Source organism: Corvus cornix, chromosome 18, assembly GCF_000738735.6.
Source record: "Corvus cornix cornix isolate S_Up_H32 chromosome 18, ASM73873v5, whole genome shotgun sequence".
NCBI lineage: Eukaryota > Metazoa > Chordata > Aves > Passeriformes > Corvidae > Corvus > Corvus cornix.
Genome location: NC_046347.1, coordinates 8,250,615 through 8,274,077, shown reverse-complemented (window position 1 = coordinate 8,274,077; position 23,463 = coordinate 8,250,615). Strand labels below are relative to the sequence as shown.

Below are 23,463 nucleotides of genomic sequence, written 5' to 3'. Positions count from 1 at the left end.
CAGAGCCCCCCCACCTCCCAGCAGGCGACCTCCGACAAGAAGGGGCAGTCCCACCTTTCTGTGCGGTTTAAGTATGTAAATTGTGAGAAGCGTAATTGGTCTTAAAGACTGTCCATCAACTCAGGGTCAACCCAACACACCAAAGTAACAGCCCTGAGCCATGATTTTACAAAGGCAACAAGGCCTTCATTTTATAAGGTTTTAGCTATATGCAACAACTCACCACTGCCCAGACAATATAAAGTGATTAAGGGCTGTCTAGCAGTACTTTTAAGGCATGTTAGATTGCTTTGACCTGAGGTGAACCCAAGGGCTAGAAACATCACCCAGCTCTCAAAAGCCAGATTGCTTTTAAGCACAGAGGATATTCCCTCACCAAGCAGTGCTCCCAGACAGACCTGCTCCCAGGAAAGCTGCAGTGAGAGCACGGAGCTGCCCAGCTCAGCACTCACCTAGGCCAGGAGGCATTCCAGAGAAGGGGGCCTGTCACCTGGATTTGGGTAAGAGTGTCTCAGCATGCAACACATGGCAAAGTGGAGATGGAGGGGGCTGGTATAAGATTCCCTTTTCCCTGAAGAGCAGAGTAGTCTGAAAGACCAGGTTCAAAGCTAGTTGGCCAATATATAGAGGCATTTCTGTTCTAATTTATTTCTCCTATTGTCTTAGGCATAAAGACAAGGAAGGAATCTACATTACTACCATCTGTTGTTACCTTCTGCAGAAGCACTTCATCTAAGCAGACAGCGGAAGCACAGCTTCAACAAGAATGAGAGAATCAAAAGATTCACTCAGTTTTGAGGTAGACAGGAAAGAGGGCTTGGGACTAGATTTGATTTCAGTATTGCCAAGAGTCCTGAAGGGAGCCCAGAGACTTGTGTGGTGTTGTGACCTCCCAATTTACAGGGCACAAGCACCACACCTGTGTTTGTGTGATCCAGCACAGCTGGATGATGGCTGCAATGGCAAAGGGCAATTGCCAAGCCACCAGGCCAAGAAGCACTCTGAACAGAGGTGGCCTTCTGAGGTTTCAGGTACAGAAACCTATCAAACTTTCCAAAGCTGGACACCACACTGAACTCCTTGACTCTACAGAGGTCACACCCCTGGTCCATAATCACCTGTCTTGGTTTGAAAGACAGGTGTTTGCTAAGGAAGGCAGAAGCCTCCCTTGGAATGGCAGATGCGACTCCTCTTTCCTCTGAGTTACTATAATTTTGAAATCAAGGGGCTTTTAGGCAAAGATATGGGAAATAGGAATAACAGTTCTTTACTATTATATATCCATATGTGTATAACCAGTCAAACAAACAGCAATAACCATGGCAGTAACAGCAAACAATCACAAACCCAGTCCCAGCCTTTCGGCTGTCAGGCCCTTTCCCCTCGGGTGCAGTTCCGCTCGCAGCCGGCAGGGGCGCTGGCGGCTCCCGGTGAGCAGGGCAGGTGCGATGGTTCCCCCGCGGCTGCAGGGGGCGCTCCGGAGCGAGCTCGGGGAGCACACGGCTCTGGTGCCCTGGGATCCGGGAAGGGATGGACAAAGGCTTCACAAACGCCTGGGGAGCCGATCCCGGTGTCCGGCCGGACTCTCGGGAACAGCAGGCTGGAACGGCAGGCTGGAATGGCAGGCTGGAATGGCAGGGACGAGCGCAAATTCCGGGTGGCAGAGGAGGTGTATCCAAACTGCGGAGCTGCGGTGGGAACCCCCCGGAGGTCTGGGCAGGCTGGGCGAGCACGGCTGCAATGTAGCGAAGGCTCGAAGCAATGGCTGGGGGCAGGGCGGCCACGGCCTGGCTCCCAGCAGGGCAGGGAAGGTGGGCTTGGGATCCCGGGGTTTCTCTGGCAGAAGCAAAAGCAGCCGAAGAAAGCAGCCTCTCTGTCTGTCCAAACGCCGGGAACTGATTGTCCACACACCCAGGTGAAACAAAAGAGTAGCCAGTGGGTAGGTCTTTTATTTTTCTGAAGTACCCAGCAATTTGTCCCCCTAGCAACACGTATTAGGAAAATTCCTTTAACAGAAAAAAAACCTAAGAGAACTCCTAAAACCCCAACACCACCATAGGCCAAGCAAATCCTAAATTTGGAAATCCCAGTAATTTCTGACCCACAGCTTGCAGGGGAAGCCTATCATGCTCAGCCAGGTATCCAAATTCATGTTTCTGTCTCCATGCTAATTTTTAATACAACTCTCTTTCTTATCCTTCCTCTGCCTGTGGATTTCTTGCTGCAAGTCCTTGCTAAGACACTGTGAGATGACAGAGCTGAGAGGCACTTACATGACCCACTGAGTGGACTTTCAGTCCTCGGCCACCTCCACATCCCACCACTCTGAGTGATCCCACTGCCTCTCTCCAAATCAGCCTCCTGGCAGAATACTTCCAGAAATCAGCCTCTAGTCTCAGCTGGGGAATTGCACAGTGTTCAAGCCACCCAGAACTAAATTATTCAAAATATACCACTGTACTGGCTTTGAAACCAAAGCCACTCCCCAGAAAGAAGCCAGGGTAAATAGAAGCTCCATTACCAGCAGCACTGACAGGGAAGGAAGTGCAGCACTGAAAGTGAGGGAGATAATTACATGAGTAACGAGACAGCATAGGTGGCAGGAGATGCCCTCCATTATGCCACAAGGCTTAATGCAAAGAGACATGTTTATAGACTGAGCCTTCTCCAACTCTGCTTCTTCCTGTTTTATTATTTATGTCAGTGCATTAAGACTAATGGAAAGAAGCTGAGGCACTCTAAAAAGACGCAGGTGGGTTTTTTTTAGGTGAAAGTATTATTTTTAATCTTGATCCAGCACTGGCCACGTTGCACATTCCTGCATGGGTAGTTGTCCTCAGCCGCAGTAACAGACTGGGCAGGCTACCACCCAGACTGGCGAATGATGTATCCGACAGCACCAGCCCAGCTCTGGTGCTATCTCTCATTTCTGGTCCCAACATACTTAATGTATGAATGCCCAATCTCTTGCTCTCCTTTTAGGATTCCTCTAGTTTTTAGGCCTCCACAATCTCCTGAAGCAATGAGTTCTGCAATCTAGATAAAATAAACCCCACTTTTCATCTGGATGGTGTAAGGCATTAAATATCAAAAGCTGAAAACAGCAATATCCATAGTATCATATGACACGTGATACTCTCATTTACCACCACATAATTATTGTTCATGTGGTTTTAGACTTGGCTGACTGGAAAATCTCAAAATTCTGTATTAATATCATCTCTCAGGGCTTCTACATCATGAAGGGACATAACATGTAAGTAATTTCATTCAGATCCAAAATGCAACACACTCTGGGTGAGATGCTGCATTGATTTGGATTACATAACTCAACAGAAAACATAAGCATGCACAGTCAATCTCACAACTGGGAGACAGGCTCTAATCACTATTGCCACAAAGAAAGTAATAATAAAAACCAAAGCGAACCAGAAACTGACACACAACAGTGAGAAGAGCTGTTCAGTGGGGGCTCTATTTCAGGCCAAGTTCCTGCAGTCAGACCCCTGCTTACCCCCAGGTCAGCTAATCATACATAAGATTTCTGTAAAATTCACTGCTGTGGATAATGTCTCCTGTCACAGCTGCATCTATGCTAGTACAGATGAGTAAGATGAATCTTCTCATTCAAAACAGGTTTTTGATCTGATATTATCTGGAAAAAGTTGCATAGGTGGTATCAGTGTGAAAGAGTCAGGGGAGGCGAAATATTTCTGTTCTGTATGTGGACAAAAGCCCAATGAATTATCTCTATCACACGATGATGATGATGCACATTCTGTCCCAGCAGTAACTCTGGAGAATGTTACACAGCAGCTGCTGAAGTTAGTTTTGAATCAGCAGGTCAAGGTAACTTTCATCCAAAAGATTTTAAAAAGTCATTACAAGTACTGATTTTCTGCAAGTCTGGGAAAACTGGAAGAACATCAAGATCTGCTTGCTACCTTTCTTCCAGTTTTGAATCAGCAATGTAGCCCTTCCAACCCTGGCTCCAAAACTCCTGTGCAATCACAGTGACAGACACCCACCCTGCTCCCTAAACTGCCCGGCATGAATTTAATGTCTTGTTGGTCTAACAGCAACCCACAGCAAAGGAACAGATGACTGGTATTGAGTAACGCATACTTGAAGGAGGACTGGTCTAATATCAGTCAGAATAGGCCACAGAAAACAGATTATGTCCAGTTGATATTATCTGGATGAAAATACAAACTTGGTGCAGATCATAAGACAAGGTTGCTGGGCAGGACTGATTTCTGCAGGGCATCTGATATCACCAGACATCCCTGAGTCTGATGATTTGCTGTGACACAAACATTCAACATGCTGAAATCTGACTATTTGACAGGCCTCAGAAATAAATCTGAGTCATAGAGCCACCATCACATGGCAATGCCACTAATGGGGTCCCACGAGAATTCATTCTTCCTCCTACAGAATTCTCATTAGTGACTTTGGAGCAAACTTACGAAAAGCCTGCATTGTGCTCACAGATGAGTTAAAGCAGCAACTTACTAAGCATGAGCTGGGTCTTTTGGTAAATCTGGGTACTTGGAAACAATACATATGACATTAAAAATAAATAGAAAGACATCCGGACAGAAGCCAAGAATGCCAGCCAGTGTACAGGGTGGGAAATGCCATCTTCAGCAGCTGCCACTCCTGGCAGGGGAAAAAAAAAGCCCTTGCTTGTCATAGTTGAGTGCTCTCAAGGTAACAGTGCCTGCAAAAAAGGAAATGGGACCTGCAGGTTTGTAAATGAGGTGACATTACGTCTTTAGCACTTTTTATTGGTACAGTCTGACTGGCTGCACTAACAGGCTCAATTCATTATCTTATGAAAGGGAAGGTTAAGCAATGACTTGATCGCTGTCCAGAGGAACAGAAATTTGGCAGTACAGGATTGTCCACCAAGAAAAAGGTATAATCACATCTAGGGGATAGAAGTAAAACTGGACAGCTTTAGATTAGAGTAAGTTGATTATTTTTACTATTAACAAGTGAAATGTCTCACTAACTTCACCAGAAGTTTTACAATTGAATGGCAAGTTCTCCTAGGAGATGAGGTATGGTTGAGGTCAAGCAGAAGATCACTCAGAAAACCTTCTTGCCTACATTAGGAGACTAGATGATCCCAGCAGTTCTCTTCTGACCTGAGAGCAAGCTACTAGGGTTCAGAAAAGCTCAAGCTAAACAGATGCATTTAAAGCTCCAGTTAACAAGTGCCATAGCACCTGTGTAGCCAAAAATGACTCACCTATACTGGAATTCAAACCATGCTTCTGGTAAGAGCAACAACCACATAGCAAAACTCCTGCTAAACAGACTGGGAAAGGTATTTAACTCATACTGGTCGTACAACTGGCTTTGCTCAGTCATGGGGACTAGAAGCTATGAAAGACACTCCTCTGCTTTCCAAGCTAAACTGGAGCAGAAGTTTAAGTGAGCCTTGTGAAGAGGAGACAGAGGTACCACGTGATTCCCTGCAATGCCTTGTAGGCACTGGCATTGCACTGCAATGACATAACCATCTCAAAGGTACTACAGACAGGCTGGTTACAAATGCAACCTGGAACTGAGCGCATTCTAACTTCTACCATTTAAACACTTGAGAGCAAGAAATCCTGGTTTGCATCTTTCCAGGGTGATCATAGGAGTTACAGCTGCAGGAAGGAGCCAGACTGCTGGAAGCTGTAGTGGTTTGCATTGTTTCTTAGGTGATCTACCCAAATCATTCCTGGATGACACTGAGACTGCAGGTTCCCTGCATTGAACTGCAATAGTAATTTCTGCAGTGTTTGCACTTTACCAGTGTCTGCTATGTCAAATATGTTTTGGTTTAAGGGTAGAAAAGATTTGTCCAAGTGCCAAAGTTGCAAAACCACAGATCAGAAAAATCAAGCTGCATTTTGGATTCCTATATGCTCTTACCGGGGACAAGAGACAGTGTTCCCGGAGTTCTCTCTGCCACAAGTTTTCAAACAGAAAGAAAATGTGTCTGACATTTTAAAGCAAACCATGACTAAATAAACTCCACAACAGGAATGCAACTAACTTCATAGGAAGAAGTGCTGTTCATGCAGGGTTCCCAGTCCAAGCCTTGTTGGAGCACAGAGTTCTGCCTGCAGGTGACAAGATGCAGGACTGGCCTGGGGCTAGATGTGCCCTGCGAGGGTCAATGTCTCTGTGGGGCCAAAGCACAACGAACGGGGAATCCCTTTTACACACTCACCAGCCTGACAACAAACCACAGCAGGGTTTGAAATCCCACTTTGATACAGTTAGGAGGGGAAAGGGTCCTTCTCAGAGAATTGACAAGTCCTCCCAGAGCCTGGCCCTGCCAGGCAGTATCAGGGGCTCCTTTTAGCCTCATAAGACAGCAGTGGATGGTCCTTTCACAGCCTCCCACACAACAGAGAGCTTGTACTGTCATTCAGACCTGCACACACTCACAGAACTCCCCTCCTTGCCTGTCTCCACGTCATTTCTACCTCCTTTACTGAGCTGATCAGATTTCCCACATGCACAGGGCTCACACAAGCTTTCAGAGCACCTGCTTCCTCTGACAAGCCTGTCCACTCTTCCCAAGCTTTAATACTCCCCTTTTACTTGACCAGACTGACTTGAATACAGTTTAACCATTCAAAGCTGAAGGCCGCCATGGGCATCCAGAGGCCAGCAGACCTCCCACTTTGTTTTCCTGCCACACTGCAACAGAGACCTGCTCCATCAATAGCCTGGGGTGATGTCTGCACACTGCTGGCACTGTGGGAGCTGCAGGGGACCAGGTGCTCAACAAGCTGGGAAATCTTTGGCAGAGACTGTGGTCCATATTTCCTGTGTCTGCATCACAAGCATAGGGTTGTGGCTGCCTTGAGACACAGAAACAAAGTCCTGGCTAATGCAATTCACAAGCTCTGTTTCCTGGGGAACACTTCAAACACACATTCGAGCTCAGAGATGGGTTGACAAAACTAATACAGCCTCCAAGTAGATGATTTAAAAGAAGGAAGCAGAGAAGACACAGGCAACAACCATAATTACAGAGCCAGCATAATTAAGAGAATTCATGTCATGTTCCTTGAGAATGAGGAAATCCAAACAACCTCCCGAAGAGTCACCTGAGAGCTGCAACTGCTGCAAACAAAGGGGAAACAAGCCAGGAGGGAGAGACAGAAAGACCAGACTGAACAGAAAGGTTAGGAAATTGCAATACTCTTCCTGTTCATGCACCATGCTGCATCTCCAGAAGTGGGGGGAAAAGAAATCTTCTCACCTGCAGGGTAACTAGAGAGACAAATCCACCCAAAACAGTCCTTACCAGGCTTCCACTGAGGATTAATTAGCTCATCAGTTGGGGCCAACTTCTAGCAGATCATCCTCACAGAGCACACTGCAGACTGCTGAGCTTTGGATAGTCATGGAGAAGGGAGTGCAAAGACACAAAAGGAGGACTGTGGAAGGGGCAGGAGGAGAGGGCAGCCCAGAGTGGCTGAGGGGAAGCCCCAATGAATGGAGAAAGGAAAGCAGGGAGGTGGATAAGCAAGAGGTGATGAATGGTAGGGAGGGCATGGAAGTTCTACACAGGGCAGAGAGCAAAGACAGACCTTGAATGGGGAAGACTGAAAGGTGCCGCTTGAATGCAAGGGGAAAGAGGGAGGAGAAATGAGGCAGGGAGAGAGCTGAGCAGCACAAAATGAAATAGTGCAGACAGAACAGCTTCCCACATGGACTTGACAAGGCCTTAGAGAGACAGACAAGTAAAACAGCATGAACTCTAATCCGGGAGCAGAAAAGCTGCCTCAAGCAGACAGTGCTACCATCGTCTGTCCCTGTATAATCCCTCCACCATCGGGCACCTCCTTTGCTCCCAGCCAACAAATTCTCATGAACCCAGAGCAAATCAAACAGCAGCCACCAAAGGTCAGACTGCCCCCATCAAAGGGAGCTGTAGCAAAACTGAACCAGTGACATGGAAACGGCCGATAGGATAAAGCACCAGGATAATTACAAGCAGCAGCCCGAGAGATGCAAGTGTAACACTGCTCGAAGGGTGGGACAAGATGCAGTTTATATGCATGATATTATTTATCAGCAGTGTTATTTTCAGGGGTTTTCTTCCACTTATGAAGCAAGGACAAATTTTTTCAAAACAAAACTTTCTAAGCAAAGAGATTTCCTGAGATTTCAATCATGCCAAGACTTTTCCTGAGAATTTACCTTAGATTTGAACATTGATTGTTTAGAAGTTCCTTCAGATTCTAAAAGGCCAAAGCACTGGATATTGCCATTTTCAAAATGTTCCCTTAAAAATTGTCATTTATATTCCTATTCAGAGTGCCCAGATGGTTCAGCTCAAATCAAATTAAATATTTTGCTAGAAAAGAAACAAACAGTGTTTTCCCCAGCCTTTAGGTGAATTTCAAACAAAACTCTCTGTATCATTATTCATCCACCTCCTCCCTTTGCACAGCTGGGGAAAACAAAGCATTTAAAAAGGGCACATCTTATTACTTCAACCTCACTGGCAAAGCTGAAAACTGGATGCCCTCCCATCCTTTTTGGGTGGGCAATGTCTCTGTTTTCCTCCTAGGTCTATCAGTCCAGTCACCCCTGCATGAACATGTGCCAAAGCTGTTTTCCCAAAGCAAAGCAAAAGACACAGTGACTCAGCTTAAAAGGGATAGTGTAAGGCCTTAAATCATAGTATTTCACTTCATATTTGTTAGGAACAACCATTTAAAAGCTAATTTCAGTATCTGGAGCACATGTTTTGCTTGCTCATAAATAGACTCCACTAACACATAAGCTAAAATGAGAGGTCATAGAAACATCGTAGAAGGCAGGACACTCCCTGCAAAAACAAACACAATGGAAAGAAACCACATTTAAATCTAAGATTTGACCCTATTTTGCCTTTTCAACACATCGGGGAAGTCAAACATACAAACTGGCTTTTAAAGGGTTGCTAGAGGAACCATGAGGACCCCATCTGTGCCTCAACTTGAGACTCTGTTCTGCCCCTTCTTTTTTGATGTTCCTTGCACCAAGCAAACGTAACAATACCAATGTGGGTAATTTCAGGCAAAAAATGTGAGTGTCCTGGAGTCAGAGCACAAGCAGCATCTCATCTGAGAAAACACATAAGGATTTCTTTCCCTTCTCCATGTCCTGCCAAAGAAAGAACAAAGGAATTCCTGAGAAATCTGGGCTGGATCATCAATCCCTCTCAGAGAGATCCAAAAATATAAGGGCAGAGACTTGGGATCTGGTTGTTAATAATCAGGTCTCTAGGACATTGTACATTTTGAAATAATAATTTGTGCTCTTTATGATTCACAGTGGTACCAGCTCATAAAGAGTTCCACTTTTGAACTGGGAAACAGGCAAAGTAATTCACCCAAGTAATTATCAAATTATGAATTACCAAAGTAATTTGCAGAGAGACAAAGTAACTCACCCAAGGATACAAGAGGCTTAAAGAACTACTGTAGCTGAGATGAGCTGCCTGTGCTCCAGACACCTCCATGACACACTCCCGTATTAACACCTAATAACTAACTAATAAAAATTCAAAACTGCCAGATACAAGAGGGGGGATTTTGAAGGAGTGGGTAAGATGGAGCAAAGGTCAAAGCATCTCCATGAAGCACGCTAAGCTTGGTGATATCCACAAGCAACAAGGAAAGATAGCCAAGAGTGAAAGTCTCTCCTGGAAGCAGCAAGGAGATGAACACATGGATGTGGGTCTGTGCAGGCACACACACAGCAGGGGCAGGGGGACGGAAAGGCTGCTCTACCAAAGCTCACAAGCTTGAACACTGCAGCTTCACAGGCCAGTTGAGCCCAGAAGAACCATTACTGCAACCAGAAGAGTGTTTTGGGTTTCCAGCTGCCAGCCTGGGCACAGGGAGATCATGTTACATGTGGCAATTGCGGGGGGGTAGGGGGGGAGGGGAAGGGAGAGGAAATATGAATCATTCTCAATCCAGTGAAAGGAGCAAGAGCTGTGCAGCTGCTGCAGTGCAAGCAAGTCCTACCAGCACTTAGCTATTGTTTTGAGTCAAGAGATCATAGCATTTCATAGCTTCCTGACTTCTGCTCCATCCCAGCTGCTTTCCTCTTGCTTTAGTACCTGCCTGCAGGAACAGCTAGCTTTCTGGAAAAAATCCAGACACAAGGAGGAGAGGTTACATGTGCCTGAGGGAAGCAACAACACACAGCAGATCACTGCTTAGTCTAGAAGCATTCAAGAAGGGTCAACACCTACCAACAAAAAAATAGATAAATACACACATACACGCTGTGCAGGGGAAGGATTTACTCATATGGGACAGCCAGAAGCTCAGGTGTGCTTGGGGTACCTGGAATCTGCATCTCCGGGAAGCTGGCAGCTGTTACATCTGAATCAGACATGGTCAGGAACTTGCAGTGCCTGAGATCTGACAAGTTATCCTCCTTCCACGAAGGGCTGCTGTAGCACCTGTGCTGTTAGGGATCAAAACAGCCCCCCTCTCCCCATCCCGCATCCAGCCTGGGTACTCCAGTTCTTTCCTGCTTCCCAAATCACAGTGTCCCATATCAGACAGCCGAGGCAATGCCACTACCACAGGCTGGTCAATCTTCTTATGCAAATGAAATTAGGGTAATTGGGACAGTTACAATGAGTCCCTGACAATGTTTGCCTTTGTGCACACCAGTGGTAAATATAGACTGAGCTGCTTTCTAAGGATGGGGTGAGAGGAGAGCTACACCCAGGGACAGCAGCTCAGCTTCTCACAGGGATGATGAGGAAGTAAGCGCTGTTTTAAACACAAGAATGCTCTCAAAAATGTGGACCTGACAGCAAGGAAAGAGGCAGATGCTGCAAATAAAAGTCACTGGCTGGAAGTCTCAGAAATCCTCAGGGAAGCATAGCCACTGTGGCAGGTCTGTGGAACTGTCCCCTTGCATTCCAACCCTCCTTCCACAGACAGAACACTTCCAGAGCATTCATCCCACTAAGGATCTCAGCCCACAAGAGGCAGAGCTCCCACCAGAGCCACAAGTTGACATGGCACAAACACCCCAGCCAGAGCAATTGCTGACAGTCTCCAGGCTGCAAGAGCACAGTGACTGGTCAGGCTCAGTCACTTCTGCACTGACAGCTTTGCTTCAGCCCCATGAATCTCATCTATAAGCTCTACTTTTGTTGTAGCCCTCCAGGGCCCATTGCAGCAGCAGTGGAAGAAACCTAAACAAAAAGCAATTGCCCCCTGAAATCCTGTCATGCAAACAAGACTCTTCCCACCCATTGCCACAAGGCCTGAATGGAAAGGGACTGAACACCTCCCACCCACCCCCGCCTGGTGGTCTTTTTGTCTCGTGACCTTACTCACACAAACACAACCCCACAACAATCAGACAGGCAACATAATGCGCCAGCACTGGCTTTCCCAGCCCTTCAAGGCAAGCTGGGTAGGGAAGGGGGGAGAGCTGGGGAGAGCTGAAAGGAGCTAGGGATGAAGAACAGATAAGATGGGCAAGGAAATACCAAGCAGTGTTTTAATTTCTACTTGTACAGTCCCATGAGCCGGGATAAAAATAATTTTAACGAAAGAAACAAAAGAAATGTCATCTCAAATGGCTTAAAAGGGACATGGGAATAGCAGCCAGTATTTTAATACCTAAATAAATAAATAAATCCAAAAATGCTTCTAAACCCTGAGAACACCTCTTGACATTCCCTTCAAGAAGCCAACAAAACTGAGCCCCTTCGGTGCAAACTCTGCTGGTTTTACTTGGCTATCTTTGAAATTTAAAGTCTGAGATGAAGTAGATACAAAGGTTTCCCTCTAGACTGGGACAAGACTTTTTGCAACTGCAGCAAAGCTGCTGTAGCACATGGAACACATGGAAAAACACACATGGAAACCCTCGCTGGTGTGATAGCTTCAAAGCACAGAAACTTTCTGCCAGTCTGCCCTGAACATGGAAAAAAAGAGTCATCACCTGTGCTACTGACAGCCAGGAGCAATTGTGCCTCCAGGCCCCAGGTTGCCCCTGCAAGGTAACAGATACCTTTTGGTTACTGCAGGACACATACCACCTTTGGGAAAGAGCAACAAGGCTTTCCAAAAGGCTTCTCAGGAGCAGACCAGGAGACCAACCAGGTAAGGGGAAACTCCTAACCTTCTGAAATGCCATGGGATACTCCCATGCTCCCTGTGCAGACACAGGAAAAAATACAGACTCCACAGGAAAGCAAAGCCGATAAAACAAAATTAAATACAATCTCTCAGAGCCTGGACTCAGTGGGCTTAGCAGGGCCCTCGGCTGTGCTTCAGGGCACTGGAAATACATACCAAGTACCTTTACAAGAAAAGGAGGCTGCGCTTTTGCCACAAACTGAGATCTGTGTCCCATGAAATCCTGGCAGCTGAGGCAGTGGCAGAAAGCAAAGCCACAGGAAAGCACTTGTGTGATTTACAGACACATTAACCACCTGGGGAGCATGACACAGTAAGAAATGACTTCTCAGCTCCTCCTGCCAGCCCCCCCCCACTATGCTATTGTCGTTATCACAGCCTTGATTAAAGCCCTGTGACCACACGCTGGAAACCACCTGACCAGGTGTGAAATCACCGCCATGGGATGGTGCAGCTGATGTAAACAGACAGAAAGTCTCCTCGAAGGCCATGTGCAGCAGCTGTGTGCAGGAGGCCTCTCCCAAACCCAGACCAGATCATATCTGGCCTGACGTACTGGTCAGAGGTCATGGAGCTGCAACTGACCCTTGCCCATGTCCAGATATGAACTGGAGTAACTGGAAGAGCACCAGCACCAAGCTTGCACACAACTGGCAAACTTCCCACAGCACGGATACTGTCTCCTGTCAATCCACTCCAGCCTTAATCCTTCATGGAAAGATCCCATCAGCACTGTGCTGTTGCTGCCTGTTTTGAGCTTCCCCTCCCCCCTCCCAAAGACATGTGCTCTGAGCTCCTTTGTTCCAAGCGCGGGCAAAGCCAAATGTAACTCAGACTCTTCAGCAGTGTCTGATTGGCCGCTCACCCCGGGTCCGCCCCCAGTCCTCCCCTTTCCCCTTCTCCTAATAAAGATGGTCGAGGGGAGGCAAACGCTCTCTCTCAGCTCAGCTACTTTCCTGTAAACATCTCTGGTCGTCTGTCTCATTTGAAAGCTTCTAACTGCGGGGAATTGAGCGAGCAGGGAGCTATATTTCTCCCTCTTTGCTTCTGCTGATGGTATTTGCTCTGCAGCTGATTCAGGTACCGATTTTAGAGCTACTAAAGTGCTAGATTGCCCGTGCTACCTCTCAAGGCTGCTCGAGGCTTTCTAAGGCATTGAAATACAAGCGCTAGCCGGTATAAAGCTGAAAAGATACCTTCCACATTTGGCGCCCAACGTGCTATCTCTGAACTCCGGTTCTGAGAGACTTTCAGGGTGTCCCGGCAGCTGTGTGTCTGCTGGAGTTAGCTCTGCACGTCCTGCTGTGCCAGCTCTGTGTGGCGAGGTGTTACTTTTTGTGTAACATCGAGCCCAGAGCCTCAGCCTGTGCCCTCCCCCACGCCACGTGGCGAGGGAAGGGCTGGTAAGCAGAAGACCCTTCTCGCGTTTTTTTTTCTCCGGACCTGCTTTCCTGTGAAAAATCCAGAATTCTGGTGAGTATTTCCCTGCTGGTTTAGGGGCTCCTGTCTTAAGCTGGTGCCGGTGTAAACTTTCTCTTTTTTTTTTTTCCTCCTTTTTGGTGAGTAAGGGGTTGAGGTTTGGTGTGCATTCATAATGGGATCTGAAGTTTCTGCACACCATAGAGAAATATACCACCAAGTTCAAAGTTACCTTTCTTTAACTGGGCATAAATACCCTAAAAATCTAGTTCAATCTTCTGTACAATGGCTTTTTCAGTACTTTCCTAATCTGACCTCCGAAGACATAAGATCTGCTGAATTTTGGGATAAGGTGGGGAGAAAACTCTCCTCTCTGAGGCGTGCAGGAGATGAAACAGTTTCAAAATTCTTTCCTCTCCTGTTACTAAGTTATACTTTGCCGGAGAAAAAGGCAGTACATGAAAAGCCGCTGCAAAACCCCCCTGTTAATTCCCTTATACCCTCTTCCAACCCCTGTGTCCCGGACCCCTCTTCCCCTATGCTGGAAAACACAGCTAGAGCATACTGCTTCTCAGCACAGGAGAGCTATCGTCCTCCTGGCTCACCCGTGTTTCCTCAGCACCCTGCCTTGGATGGGAATCCGGAGCCCATCCCAGGACCTTCCCAACCCCTTTTCTCCACTCCCTTTTCCCCAGTTTCTAGCCCTCATGTTTCAAGCGCGCGTAAAAACCCCTTCTCCCCTGATCTCTTTGTTCCCAGGGACAGCCATTGCCATGTGCTCGCAGCCCGGGAAAAAAACCTCTCCCCCCAACCGCGTTTCTCCGAGTTTGTTTGTCTCCAGTAATGGCGGACGCAATGTTCTTTCCTCTCCAAACTACACCTCCCACAATCCCTTTCTCCCCATCCCACAAATCCCTTCTTGTCCCCCCCCATCCCCTCCCACTCCTGCGTCACAACCTGACCCCGCCCCCGACCCCGCCCCCACAGCGTCGTGTTTCACCCCTCCCTCTGTTCCCGCCCACGGCTCAAGTGCCGCCCCTGCCTCCCACAGCCCCGCCCCCAACCCCTCCCCTCCTCCGGCCGTGTCCCCGCCTCCACTCCCCGCCCCTGCCCCTCCACTCCCCGCCCCTGCCCCTCCACTCCCCGCCCCTGCTTCCCATTGTCCCGCCCCAGGTTCCCACAGTCCTGTGACTGCCCCTCTGAATCCGGGAACCCATGGCTACCAGGAAGTAACTCCAACTGCTTCTACTACACTCTCTTGTACTAGCAATGGAGCTAACCCTGACTGGAAACCCCTTTCTTATTCTGATATTAAGGATTTGTGCAAGGCAATTAAGGAGTTTGGAATGCATAGTAATTATTTTAAGAGCCTTTTAAGTGCTACTTTTGCAACTCGCTTACTTGTACCTCATGATTTACTTACATTAATGCAAACTCTTCTCACACCTGGTGATTTTATGGTGTGGAAAAAACAATGGAAAATAATTTTATCTGATTTATTAAAAATTTTGTGGCAAACTCCAGATAATTACCTGGATTCTGAAAACAATTATATCACATTAGACCTTTTATCTGGTGACAATAATATGGCAAATCCTCAAAAACAAGCAATGCTTATCCCTCGTCCAGTTCTTACTGAAATCACACGTGCTGCTGAAAAGGCCTTAACATTATTACCATCTCAAACTCCTAATTCTCATTATACCACCATCAAGCAATCGCCAAATGAAAATATTATTCACTTTTATAACCGTTTGTACGAAGCTGTCTCTTCCCAGGTCCCTAATCCTGACCTCCAACAAGCGCTCCTACTCGAACTTCTCCAAGCTAATACGAATGATGCTTGCAAACAAGTCATTCTCACTCTCCCGCTGTATCCTCCTCCTACTGTTGAATCCATCCTCGAAGTCTGTACGAAGAAGGTGCAGCTGAACACAGCTGCTCCGTTTTTGAAACAAGTGGGGATGGTTGGGGAGGTTGTGGAGAATGTTACAGGTACAGGAGAAACTCAATCGCGTGGTAACTTTGTATGCTATCGTTGTCAGAAAAAGGGACATGTAGCTCGCAATTGCAGAGCGATTATAACTGCTGATAAAAACTCTCCAAAGACTGTTTCCCCAGGTCAACAGCAGGGAAACTAGCGACTCAACGCGTCCTAACAGCTCCGCGTTCAGACATAAATAGGGCTGCAGACAAAGCAACTTGGACTTCTGGACTCAGGTTTAAGGTAACCTGTGATAAAGCACACCATTTCAACAACAACAAACAGACTGTAATACCCATTTCATTCCAGAATGTGGACCACATGCCAGAATTTACATACCTTTTTGTTATTGGGGACACTCGGGAAACACCTGCTGGGATAGAGGTTACACCCACACTCATGAAAGTGGATCAGAACGGGTGTTCTAACCTAATGGTACAATGTATATATCCACCGTACTTTATGCCTAAAGGTCAAGTCATTGCACAGGCCTTTCCACTGCCCTATAAATACCTGCCCACAGATGGTCATATCCCAGCCATCTGTTGGACTGAGGTTTTGGGAAACAACAAACCTGTAATAGAATGTAAGCTCCGTTACAAATCACATAAAATCAGTATAATGGGAATGTTAGACACAGGTGCTGATGTGTCTGTCATTCCATTTGATAAGTGGCCTACGCAATGGGAATTGCAATCTCAGGGCATCATACAAGGGATTGGAGGTACCCAAATAGCAAAGCAGTCCAAACACACCATCCAAATTGAAGGTCCTGAAGGACAAATAGCGACACTTCATCCGTATGTCCTAGACACCAAATTCACCCTGTGGGGAAGGGATGCCATGTCTCAGTGGGGAACAAAAATTGATATCACGCCTAGACATCAAAATTTTCCCTTGCAGGCCACTGAAGCAGAGTGCCATCCACATAAATTAACTTGGAAAACAGATGAACCCGTGTGGGTTAACCAGTGGTCGTTAAAAAAAGAAAACTTAGAGGCACTCAAAACATTAGTAGCTGAACAATTGGCTAAAGGAAATATAGTTCCAACTAACAGCCCATGGAACACACCCGTGTTTGTAATACAAAAACCGGGAAAGAACAAATATAGGCTACTCCAAGATCTTAGAGAAGTTAATAAGGTTATTGAAGACATGGGACCCCTTCAACCAGGTATGCCATCACCTTCAATGCTCCCACAACATTGGCATTTAGCTGTTCTTGACATTAAAGATTGCTTCTTTCATATTCCACTCCACCCTGCAGATGCCCCCCGATTTGCATTTTCTGTACCATCTCTTAATCGTGAAACTCTCATGGAATGTTATCATTGGCTTGTGCTTCCCCAAGGTATGAAAAATTCCCCAACTCTCTGCCAAGAGTATATTGCTAAAATTCTATCTCCCATCCGTGCCAAAGCAGAGAAAGCCATCATCCTGCATTACATGGATGATGTGCTGGTGTGTGCTCCCAATAATCAGTATCTCGAGCAGACACTTAACATGGTGGTTGAGGCCCTAGAGGCCAAGGGCTTTGAATTACAACCTGAAAAAATGCAGAGAACAAGCCCTTGGAAATACCTCGGACTCAAAATCACAGAAACCTCTATCACCCCAACACCTGTCACCATTAATAATAACCCAAAAACATTAGAGGAAGTGCAACAGATCTGTGGGACACTGAAGTATTTAAGGTCCTGGTTAGGACTCACCACAGAGGATGTAGCTCCTATTGCAAACCTAGTAAAAGGGGAAGGCGGTCCAGCGTCCCCTAGATCCCTGACAGAAGAGGCAAGGCAGTCTCTCAAAAAGATACAAGAGCTCATTTCCACCAGACAAGCGCACAGGTATCAGCCCTCCCTACCCTTTAAGCTTGTCATTCTAGGGGAGGTACCACGCTTTCATGGCCTCATATTTCAGTGGGACAAAGAGCAGAAGGAACCCCTCATCATAATTGAATGGGTATTCCTTCCACTCCAACCTCCTAAAACCATCACATAGCCACAAGAACTAATGGCAAAAATTATCATGAAGGGTAGAGCAAGGCTCCGCACCCTGGCAGGATGTGACTTTGCATGCATCTATTTACCTGTAACAACTGACGCATTAGATCACCTACTCCAAAATAATATAAATTTACAATTTGCATTAGATAGTTACTCAGGCCAAATCTCAAATCATTACCCAAAACATGACATGGTTAATCTGCCATTTTCTTTCATCCCTCGAGAGATTCAAAGTAGAAAACCCCTCGATGCGATTACCGTTTTTACTGATGCCTCAGGAAAAAGTAAAAAGTCCGTGGTCACATGGAAAAATCCAAAGACGCAAAAGTGGGAATCTGACATCGAGGTAATCCAGGGATCACCACCAGTAGCTGAATTAGCAGCTGTTGTTAGAGCATTTGAGAGGTTCAAAGAACCCTTTAATTTGGTCACAGACTCAGCATATGTAGCTGGAGTAACTGTTAGAGCTGAGCATGCTCTCCTAAAAGAAATCTCAAACAAGAAAATTTATGATTTACTCTCAAAATTAATTTATCTGGTTTCCCACAGAGAGCATCCCTATTTTGTCATGCATGTGAGGTCACATACAAACCTGCCAGGATTTATTGCGGAGGGTAATCATAGAGCTGATGCTCTGGCTATGCCAGCAGACATAGTTCTATCAGCCGACTTACCAAAGCTCCCCCAAGTTTTTGAACAAGCAAAATTGAGCCATGCCATGTACCATCAAAATATTCCTGCTCTTATCCGCATGTTCCATCTGTTGCGGACACAGGCAAAAGCAATAGTGGCAACATGTCCCAACTGCCAGAAGCTACAGCTTCCATCACTGGGCATGGGGGTCAATCCCAGAGGCATTAATAGTGGTGAAGTGTGGCAAATGGACGTCACACATTTCCCTGAATTTGGGAGATTAAAATACGTTCATGTTTCTATTGATACCTTCTCTGGTGCTATGTATGCCTCTGCACATGCAGGTGAAAAGGCTAAGGATGTTGAAAAACATCTTGTCCAAGCTTTTGCTGTGCTCGGTATAACTGAGGAGATAAAAACTGATAATGGACCTGCCTACACCTCCCAGGAGTTTAAAAACTTTCGTCAGCAGTGGGGATTTCGACATGTTACAGGTATTCCTCACTCCCCAACTGGACAAGGCATTGTTGAACGTGCCCATCAAACCCTCAAGCGAATGCTGCTACAACAATCAGGGACCACCAAACTCAACTCACCTGTCCTCAGACTCAGCAAAGCACTCTTTACCATAAACTTCCTGAATGGCACCTTTGAGGACCCAAACCCTCCCATCTACCGTCATTTCCAGAACACCAGGAGACAGAAACTGCAGGAAAATCCAGAAGTCCTGATCCGGGACCCAGAGACTCAAAAAATCCAAGGACCGTACAAACTTGTAACTTGGGGACATGGGTATGCCAGTGTATCTACCCCTCAAGGACTGAGATGGATCCCAGGCAAGTGGGTAAAACCTTATGTCACTTCCTCAAAAGTTAAGGAGGTTAAAACTGCCTCCTGGAAGAGACGCCGTAAAAAGAATCCTGATTTTGCACCTTCATGTAAACCCCCTACTGCAGATCTTTATGTTAATCCCTTAAGTTAAGTTGCACTGTTTTGCACTCAGGTTTTTGCACTGTATTTTGTAAATCTTTGTCCTGATACTCCATACCATAGATGTCCCTGAGTTTTGGCTGGGGAACTAGTTTAAAGGCATCCTAGGTACTGTCGAGTTGTAGGGACGATAGATTACAATTATATTTTGCACTGTTGTTTTGTTACTGTTCTATGCACTTTTAAGTTACTAAGAGTTACAACCCAGCTTTAAAGAAAAAAAAATAGGGAATTGTTGCTGCCTGTTTTGAGCTTCCCCTCCCCCCTCCCAAAGACATGTGCTCTGAGCTCCTTTGTTCCAAGCGCGGGCAAAGCCAAATGTAACTCAGACTCTTCAGCAGTGTCTGATTGGCCGCTCACCCCGGGTCCGCCCCCAGTCCTCCCCTTTCCCCTTCTCCTAATAAAGATGGTCGAGGGGAGGCAAACGCTCTCTCTCAGCTCAGCTACTTTCCTGTAAACATCTCTGGTCGTCTGTCTCATTTGAAAGCTTCTAACTGCGGGGAATTGAGCGAGCAGGGAGCTATATTTCTCCCTCTTTGCTTCTGCTGATGGTATTTGCTCTGCAGCTGATTCAGGTACCGATTTTAGAGCTACTAAAGTGCTAGATTGCCCGTGCTACCTCTCAAGGCTGCTCGAGGCTTTCTAAGGCATTGAAATACAAGCGCTAGCCGGTATAAAGCTGAAAAGATACCTTCCACACTGTGCTAAGAGGCAATCTTTCATGCTAGACGTTAACAAATAACGATAGCGAAGATGACGGAGGAAGGGACAGATGGAGAACTGATATAACCAGGCTCTGCTCATCACACTGAGTGACTTAGAGGAGCTGGACAGGAGATATACAGACAGGATTTTTAGTTTTGGTTAGCCCTCAGTGAAGCACTACACATCACCATGCTTGGGACAGCTAGAAAGCAAGTCCATGGCCATCACCCTCTTCTCTCAGCATTTCTTTGCTAGAAAATCTCACTGCATGGAAAAATGTTCATTGTAGCAAGTAAGGAAGTACAACAGACTGGTTACTCAGCTGAGATTAATTCCTGTCCTATTTTATTGCATGAAAAAATTAATTATACTATAGTCTTTATTATGTCAATTAAAATTATATAGCCATTTTAATTGACCAGCATTGCTTGCTCCAATTCTCAACTCTACAGAGTTTGGAGGCAGCTAAAGTAAAAATTATTTCAGAAACTGCCACCTGGTGTCACCAGAAGAAGAGGGTCCTGATGAGTAGTTTCTCCATTCACTCTTCCCTTCCCAGGCCTTGTGGTCCTGGTCTCAGACAAGCTGAAGTGAGAATCCCTCCTAAACCAAGGAAAAGGGACATTCTAGATAACTTTGATCTGTGGTGGGGGGTTGATGGGGAAGGTGGGAAATTTCTTGAGGTCATTTTCAGCCCTCCACATTTCACGACTCCTTCTCCCGTGAGCCTCATGAGCTGTGTGCAGGGCTGTGAGTTCAGGCAGCCCAATTGACGCCAGCCAGAGTTCAGTGACACCAGTGCTCAGTGGCACAGAGCTGGTGGTTACAGTGACCTGTCCACAGTGCAATACTGCCTTCTGCAGCCCCAAGGGGTGACTGGTACCCAAAGCTGCCAAATATCTTCAGCTGCCACTGAATCCACAGACTTGAGAAAAGACTCACGAGAACCTTACTCGGGAGACCAAGCCTCCAGAAGAAAAGCAGCTTAGGTTTGCCTACATACTTGCTGATATCCTTCAAGGAAACACAGCAGGTTTTTTACAAGCTGAAAGATGTGTTTCTACCAACCCAGAGCAGGCTGCAGATCCCTGCAATCACAACCAGCCAGCTTCAGAGCCAAGACATCATAACCAAGCACCCCTTCTTGCCTCTGGGGGAGTTTTTTTTCAAATGTCACAATGAGAGAAAGAAATGTCATGGAGGTGCCACCCACACTCTCAGCCACTCCACACTGGTACTTCACCCAGGTTCTATTCCTGCTGCCCACACAGCAAATCTGGCTCTTTCAATCGCCTTCACAGAAACACAGCAAACCCCGGTCATTTCCTCAGGCTGCAAAACTGAGAGACTGTTCAGTGTAACCCTGGCACACACCCCTTGAGAACAGACTAGGAAGAGGTGGATGCAGTACCCACAGAGCAGCACATTATGACAGCCGTGATAGACCTTCCACAGCCAAGCTCTGCTGTGCTGAAATCACCAGTTTCTGGAGGAGCAGTGCCCAACGATGACACAAGTAAAAGATTTTTTCCTGACATTAAAGATGCTGGGTGGTAGCAAGGCTTGGATCCAATACTTCACCTTAGAAAATATTAAAATAAATCATAAAAGCCTCAGGGGAAGAGATCATTTGAGCCTGGATATTCCTTTCACCTTGGCACAATTTTATGGTGTGTATCACAATATTCTCCCTGCATATTTGCTATTGCCCCTTCAGCCCAGGCTTGTGGAAGTGATGAAAAGCTGAAGTATTTGTCTCACAGTGCTAAAGGGAAAAACAAGAGGCACCAATGTTTTCAGAATGTAGCTTTGCAATATCTGAGGGATCATCACAACCTCATGTGCTTGTAAAATGCAATTTATCACATAAATGCTCTGCCATGGAAGGGGTGCGCAGCTTCCTTTCATGAAACCCTCAGCAAACGAAATTTAATATTTTGATGTCTGCATGCTAAAAGAAACACTGTAAAATTAAAATCAGTGGAAGTCCTTACCCTTCTGAAACCAGCAATGAAATTAGCATGGGGCCCAAAGGAAGCAAGCGAGGCCTCTTTGGAGGGGCCAGGATTTAATTTTGTGTTTAAAACCCCACAGTGGCAGATCTGTACTTATTTTAATGACCCACCAAATCTTCTTAGTCCTCTGTATCCTTCAATGAAAGCCTAATAATGAAAAATTATCTACTAAAACTTGGCTTTTCCTGAAAAATAATATCTGAGCAGATCTCCAAAGAAAGCTATTTCTATGGACACCATGAATTTGACTGCAGTGTTTTGTTTCAGATGTCACTGCATTTCCCATTTTCACAGCTTCCTTAGAATAATATTTGATACAGAAAAGGTTGAAGTGATACAGACAACGGAACAGCCAACCCTCAGAAACCACAGGGCTCTCCATTTGTATTGCTTTTTGTAACAAATACAGTCTGAGCCATAGAATTCCAAGTAAGAGAACCTCAGGAGACTTAAAAATTCAAGCAAACCATTGCCATGCAACATTAAATGCATTCATTTTTATGAGCATCAAATTCCACCTATTAACAGATCAGTCATCTTCTGCAGCTACCAATTTACATATGCAGCCTGTGAGCTGCCAAGGGGCCAGTGGACACAAAATACATGAATACATTAAATCTGAAAAAGGAAACGAATGTTCATTATAACTCAACTTAATGATCATGTTTTCTTTAGGAGCAGCAGCAGAGCCCGTGGCTGACAACCATGCACCCTGCAAAGGCACCCCAGGTGCAAGAAGCACTGAACCCTCTGTTTTGAGACTGTAACTGTGCTGCACGCAGTGTTCACAAATTAATTACATTCAAGCCCTGTACAAAGAGGGAATTCCTTGGAGCTACCTTCTTACCAAGTCACTAAACCCCTTGCTATTGTACATGGACTAAATTCAAAGGCCTGAGCCTCACTGTGGAAGATAGTTTACCTGAATATACAATTAAAACCCTGTAACACTTTGTCAGGCTTTTGCCAAGCCAGGCAGTATGACCAGCTTTAATGTAACAGCACTTTTGATCTTGTAGCAGCCAGAGTGATGCTGATACATCTACTATTCCTCCTGGAACAGAACCGTGGCCAGATATCACACCTACAATTCACTCTTTGTGCACAGCTGTCTAGAAACAGATCCAAGAGAGAGCTTCTCAGCAGCCTGTACCCCCTCCATCACCTCTCCAGTGCCCAATCCAGCACCAATTACAGATATGACAAAGAAAAAGGCTTCTATTTTAAGCTTCTTGAAAAGGAAACTGGGTGCTGCAGGTAGAAGGATGGACATGGGGGAAAGACTCCTGTAAACTGGTTCGCCTTTTTTCAATTGGGCACCACACAGGTAGACAACACCTTGATGAATGAGGGGCAATCCTACAAGCAAATGGATTCAGGTCTGAGCAGACAGCTCCCCATCGCAACTCAATATGATCACTGATCTCCTTATTCCATTTTCCCACCTATGAAACAAAATGAACTGATACTGGAGAACAAGCTTTGAAGTCCTGGAAGAGGAAGGGTTATTGCAATGCTGAATA

General features: G+C 46.0%; 1 protein-coding gene across 3 annotated transcripts in view; it reads right to left on the bottom strand.

Annotated features, from left to right (window-relative positions):
- The window catches only part of RHBDL3 (rhomboid like 3), a 72,544-nt gene that overhangs the window by 33,171 nt on the left and 15,910 nt on the right, over nucleotides 1-23,463 (bottom strand). The window lies entirely within an intron of this gene.